The sequence below is a fragment of the Arachis ipaensis genome, chromosome B05, assembly GCF_000816755.2.
Source record: "Arachis ipaensis cultivar K30076 chromosome B05, Araip1.1, whole genome shotgun sequence".
In the NCBI taxonomy this organism is placed as follows: domain Eukaryota; kingdom Viridiplantae; phylum Streptophyta; class Magnoliopsida; order Fabales; family Fabaceae; genus Arachis; species Arachis ipaensis.
This window is the reverse complement of record NC_029789.2, coordinates 13,343,678-13,350,568: the sequence shown is the minus strand read 5'-3', so window position 1 is coordinate 13,350,568 and position 6,891 is coordinate 13,343,678.

The window sequence follows — 6,891 nt, the reverse complement described above, 5'->3', positions numbered from 1 at the left end:
AGGACAAACGAAAAGAAATTAGGTGTCGAGAGAGCTAAAGATGTCTTAGAACTGATACATACCGATATATGTGGCTCATTCCCTACTGTCTCTTGGAATGGACAACGGTACTTTATTACGTTTATAGATAATTACTCTCGTTAGGGATATCTATATTTAAATTCATGAAAAGTCCCAAGCCTTGGATGTTTTCAAGTCTTTCAAAGCTAAAGTTGAACTTCAACTTGGAAAGAAAATTAAAGCTGTCAAATCTGATCGTAATGGTGAATACTACGGAAGATATGACGGTTCAGGTGAGCAACATTCCGGGCCTTTTGCTCTTTTCCTAGAGGAGTGTGGTATTGTTCCGCAATACACCATACCAAGCAAACCTAGCATGAATGGTGTTGCAGAGCGAAGGAACCGAACTTTTAAGGACAAAGTGAGAAGTATGATTAGTCATTCTTCCTTACCTGAATCACTCTGGGGAGAAGCCTTAAAGACCTCAGTGTACATCCTTAATAGGGTGCCAAGCAAAGCAGTTAACAAAATCCCATATGAATTTGCATATTTGGGGATGTCCAACTGAGGCGCGACCTTATAGGCTGCATAAAAGAAAATTGGATTCAAGGACAATTAGTTGCTACTTTGTTGGTTACGCTGAGCATTTACAGGGGTTCAAATTTTACAATCCTGCATCAAGGTCTATTTTTGAAACGGAAAATGCGAGATTTCTTGAGGATGTTGAGTTTGGGAGAAGGAAATACTAGGAATGTTGCTTTTGATGAGGATTCTATAACTGACAATGATCAGGTCTTTGTGCCTATTATTGTTCAAGATACAGTTATAGTACAAGAGTACAATGAGAATCCTACTGTAGATCCAGTTACAGTACAAGAGAACAATGAGAATATTGTTGTTGCTCAAGATACTGCTACACCACAGGAAAATAATGAGAATCCTTCTCAACCCTAACCCACATAGCATGCTCAACAACCTCAAGAAGAACCATTAAGGAGATCCAACAGAAAAAAGGAGAAAATCCATCTATGATCTCAAACAAGCTTTCCGTCAATGGTATCACAAGTTTAAGGCATTACCTCATATGGTTTTGAGGTAAATATTATAGATAAATATGTATACCGCAAGTTCAGTGAATACATATTTTTGGTCTTATATGTTGATGACGTTCTACTTGCTAGTAAGGATATAGGCTTGTCGCATGAAATTAAGAAATTTCTATCAAACAAATTCGAAATGAAAGATCTTGGTGATGCCTCTTTTGTTTTAGGAATCGAGATACTAAGAGATTGATCTCAAGGTATTCTTGGATTATCACAAAAGAACTATATCAAAAAAGATTTTAAGTAGATATGTCATGAAAAGTTGTAGACCAATGGACACATCCGTAACTAAAGGAGACAAGTTTAGTCTCAAGCAATGCCCCAAAATGATCTTGAGAAGACATCAATGCATGATAAACCTTATGCATCAGCACTAGGAAATTTAATGTATGCTCAATACTGCACACATCCCGATATATCATTTATAGTGGGAATATTGGGTAGATACTTGAGCAATCTGGGCAGGATCATTGGATAGCTGTTAAACGCATAATGCGTTATCTAAAGAGAACAAAGGATTACATGTCTACTCATCGGAGATTAGAAAATTTGGAGATCATTGGGTACTCTGATTCCGATTTCATGGCATATGGTTGTGAAACTTTGTCACTGAGCTTAGTATAGTAGATGACATTGAAAGGTCATTAACATATTTTGTGACAATAATTCAGCAGTACTATACTCCAACAACAATAAGAGTTTGACAAAATCGAAGCATACAGACATCAAGCTCTTAGTTGTCAAGGAGAAATGTTAAGAAAAAACAGATTTCCATAGAACATATAGGAACAGAGTATATGCTAGCAGACTCAATAACCAAGGAATTGATCCCTAAAGTCTTTTATGAGCACACTGCTCGGATAGGTGTCAATATTTGTGATGTCTTGGTTTAGTGGGAGTTTATTTTATGCTATATGTCCTATGACAGATATTGAGTTATTTTTCTGCAGAATTAAGTTGATGGTTTATTTCATGTTATGTGAAATGTTCATTTTCCAATATTTGTATTGTGTTTGATCTCAATAAAGTTTTAAAAATGGACCAGCTGGAAATAGACATGCATAAGATCACTTGGCATGTAATTTCCATATTATTCATCCAAATTTGATCTATGTCATTAAGTATATTAGGATAGTGATTGTCGTGGTTTAGTCACGACATTAATGTGATAAAAGCTGCGGTAGTTCCATATCTAATGTATGAGACGGACCAGATTGTTAAACTAATGAGAGAAATAGCATTCAGATGCGCGCATAAAGTTTATAAGATGTGATTATGTCAAGAAAGAATATATGTATAGCCCAAGTAGGAGATTGTTAGGAAATTATCTTAATTTCCTAATTTGTTTGTGAGCAATAGATATATTAATTATAATCACAAATTATGCTATTTCAAATTAAATGACTTATATAACGGTGATCTCATTTATTGTTATAAATGCTAAATTGAATAAGTCATTATTACTTTTGATTTGGAATTAAATGAGAATAAAACCATATATTATCTTTTGTTCTTATAGATAATTATATTTTGGATTTTAGATATATTATCTTTTGGACTTTAGATACTATTTTATTTGGGCTTTAGGGTTTAATGGGTGCCATGCTCAAATATAAATAGTGCCTTCAGGGTTTCGGTCTCCAATACACCAAAGCCGCCTTTGTCGTTCTTTCCCCATCAGAAGAGTCACAATTCAGCCGCCTAGGGATACAGAAGGCTTTAGTTGAGAAAGATCGAAAGAACCACAAAATCCAAACTCTTCGGATCATGATTCATGTTTATGAATTCAGGTACGCTTCCGCATCCAGTATTTTCTTTCTTAATGATTTAACATAGATAATCTTTGGGCTGAGAAAATTTCAACAAATTTATCATAATAAATTGTATTTAATGAGTTAAAATAAACAAATTGCTAAACACCCTCATAAGCATGTCACGTCAATTCCATCATTACATGCAGAAACCTGATTTTTATATAATAGAATAGTTAATAAATAGAATATATGAGAATATGATATGTGACATATTTTAATTATGAAATTGGTATTATATAATAGATTTTTTTCTAAATTTTTATTGCTTGTTCGTTGCTAATTTTTACGTAATTACTTAATAATTTCCGCCTATAAAACTATCAACTACCAAATATTATTATTTAATTAATAAATATGATGACATTATTATTTTTTCATAAGTCTTGTTATTATTTATAATTAGAAAATAGCCATAAATAAATTTATTTCCTTAATGAATGTTAATTTTGTTGTCAAATTCTATATTACCTTTAAAATTTTAGCGTAATTGAATCTAATTTCTACATTTTAAAATGAATTTACCCGAAAAATTAATATGTAAATCACATTATTATTACAAAATTACTTTTTTAATATAATTAGTGGTGCTTATTTGAACCATTAAATTTAACTTCTAATGATATTAAAGTCAACCTATTTTATTATCTTGTGCTTTCAAATAATTTACACGACTGACATAAAAATATAACAATTGAAAAAAAATTATTACAATGGGTATATTCATTTTAATAAATATTCTTCTATCTAATACTATAAAAAAATACATTGGCCACTTTGAATTGCTACAGGTCAACTTCTATCCACAGTAGTAAAATGCTTAAATTGAGATATATTCATCAAATAAACAATCAATAAAATACTCATTCGTACTTTCTCATTTCGGATACATTTATATATAAAATAAATTATACATAAGGAAAAAAAAAGGGAAGAAGAAAACAAGAGTTGAAATAGCAAGAGAGATAAAAATTACGATTTTTATAATTTTGTGTGGCCATCTATATATAGTAGACCAGACAACTATGATTATCTAACAAAATTAATTTGTATTTATTGCACTCAACTTGAATAAGTAAGAAATTATCTTATTTTAATTTAGTCCTTAATTCACATGATTTGAATTTAGCTCAATATACATGATTTGATTTGATTTAATTATTAGTTAAAAATATCTCGGTTGCCTATTTTATTCCTAAATTTATTACTTTAATGACTAATAAATTAATCAAATTAATTAATTAGTACACACAATAAATTTGGTTTAATAAATTAAAAGAAATAAATTAAAAATACTAACAGAATATTAAAATAAATAAATTAGGAAATACTACTGTTGATCGAAAAATATTTTCGATGAAAGTAAGTTGATTCGGAATAAGTCAGGGACGATTTCTCGAGAAGATGTACGCGTAAGCATGGGGTTGAAAGTGATTGACGCAAATTGGATTTCGAGTGACTTATTAATTGGATAGATCTAATCGAATAAGATATTCGAAATGAATAATCGAGTAAGGCATTCGATAAGCGAGTCGAATAGTTATGGTAGTGGAACAGTTAAAGGCTTCTATCACACGAGAAAATCATGGAAAACGTCTACAATCAAGTGACGGGAACGGTTACCAAGAAGAATTGCATTCAAAGTTGTAATCTTGTAATCAATTGTAATAAATTGTCAGTTATGTAAGATAAATTATAAATACTAGGAAGCGTTATAGAATAAGGGTTGGAACTTTTACTCAGAAAAATACTCAAGTACACTCACATCCCTAGGAATTTCTGAGTCTGTAATCGAGTAATTTTTTCTGTAGGGTTCCTTCCATCTTTTCATTCTTTCAATTTAGTTTCTGTAAATTTAACATTTCAAGTAAATTTACTTTCTAAGTGTTCTTTATTTACATTGTTCAATTTATCCTTCTGCATTTTAATTTTGCATGCCAAAGTCCTTTGATCTAATCAAAGGCATTTTATTGCTTTATTTTTAATTTCAATGTAAATTATCTTTTATTTGTAAACAATTTCCTTTCTGAAAATTTTATTTTTTTCTATTCTTTTTTCAATTTACAAAGTTTAATTTATCTTTATTCCCAAAATTTACCTAATGAAAGACACTTTGATGCACTTTTAGAAGAACTGGTACCTGCAAAGAGGAGTAGGTTTCTCTCCCAGACTATTAGAATCGAACCACCATCGATTTGCTAAAAATCGACAAAACAAATTGGCATGCCCGGTGGGATAGTTTTTAAATCGAAGTGTGTCAAACAAATATTTTTTCCAGTGTTTTTCAGTGTATGCGATTGCAAAGTGAAAAGATCATTCACATGGCTGATGAATTATCAAATGTGAATGGTGGTTCATCCACTAATGATAGCATACCGGTGACCATGCAACAAGCCGACGTGTCTTCACGTTCGGAGGGTGCAATTGGAACTTAGAGTATAGCAGTTACGACTGTCCAGACTGGAAATGGTGGACGTAATATTCATTCACGTGGCCCTGTACCACCATATCAACCTCCATTAACCGCTGGTTGGCCTCCTTATGGTATTCTCCCTGGTTATACCCCACCGGTAGGTGGTTTTATTCCGCCTATCTGCTTTGGGAATGCAAATGGAGTAAACAATACTCAAAACCCACAATAACATTTCGAGTACTCTTTGGATTATAATGTGGGCTCTACTTCGAATGCTGCCAATTCGATGGCGGTATATCGACAACAAGTGGAGAAAAGTCATCATGACTTAGTTAACTTATTGACCCAACAAATGACTACAATTCTGAATCCCATGATGGCTGATCATGAATGAAAATTCGAATGTCTTACTAGACAAGTCAAGAGGATTGCTCGAATTGTTGATTATGATGAAGGTGAAAGGTATAATGCCAGGGGAAATAACGAAGGAGTAGAAAATGTTTTTCAAAATAAAAATAATGTTTTGAATCAAGAAAATCCTTATGTAATTCCTCAAGGTCAAAATGTTGATGATTTTTTAGCCAGATTACGTGCTAATCATGGTGGTGAACGTTATCAAGTCACTAGAATTGTGGAAGAAGTATTGAATCGGGTTGGGCTGAATGTTGGTTTTATGAATCAACCATATTTTGTGTCTGCTTTCCCCAAAGCTGTTCAGATGGCTGAAGTGTCGAGAGGGGTGAAGAATCCAAAGATAGTCACAAAATTTGCTGGTGAAGTTAGAGAATTAACTACTGAACATGTTGCTCATTATTTGGTCGAGATTGGGAACTTAGCTAATGATGAAAGTTTGAAAATGAAGTTTTTTCCTTCTTCATTGACGAAGAATGCATTTACTTGGTTTTCAAATCACAGACCAAATTCGATCACAACATGAAATCAATTAGAAACTGCTTTTCATGCTCAGTTTTATCGAGGGGAGATGAATGTAGCAGTTACTGATCTAGTGGCTTTGAAACGTGAAGATGGTAAAACTATCGATGATTATTTAATACGTTTCAAAAATGCTAGAAGTAGATGCTATGTGTCATTACCTGAAAGTGAGATAGTGAAAATAGCAACCATGGGGTTAGGATTCTATATGCGCAGAAAACTGCTCAATGTGCATATTCCTGATTTGGCCCATTTGGCTGAAAAGGTTTGATAAACCGAACTCATGAAAAAAGAGAAAGAAAAGTATAGAAATGAGCAAAGGTCAAAGAGTAAACCTTTTACTCGAAAAGAAAAGGTTGCTTATGTAACCATGGAGTCCTCAGAGGAGGAATTCGATTTTGAAACAGAAGTTGATTTGGCTGAACTTAAGAAAGGTCCTCCATATGTTTGTTCTTTATTGAAGAAACTTCCAAGTGGTAAAAAGTCAAATGATTCAAAACTAAAAAGTGGAAAAAAGTATAGTTTTGATATTTCAAAATCTGATCAGATTTTCAATGTGTTGCTTAAAGATAAACAATTAATTCTGCCTGAGGGTAGAACTTTACTTTCTGTGAAAGATTTAAAAGGAAAT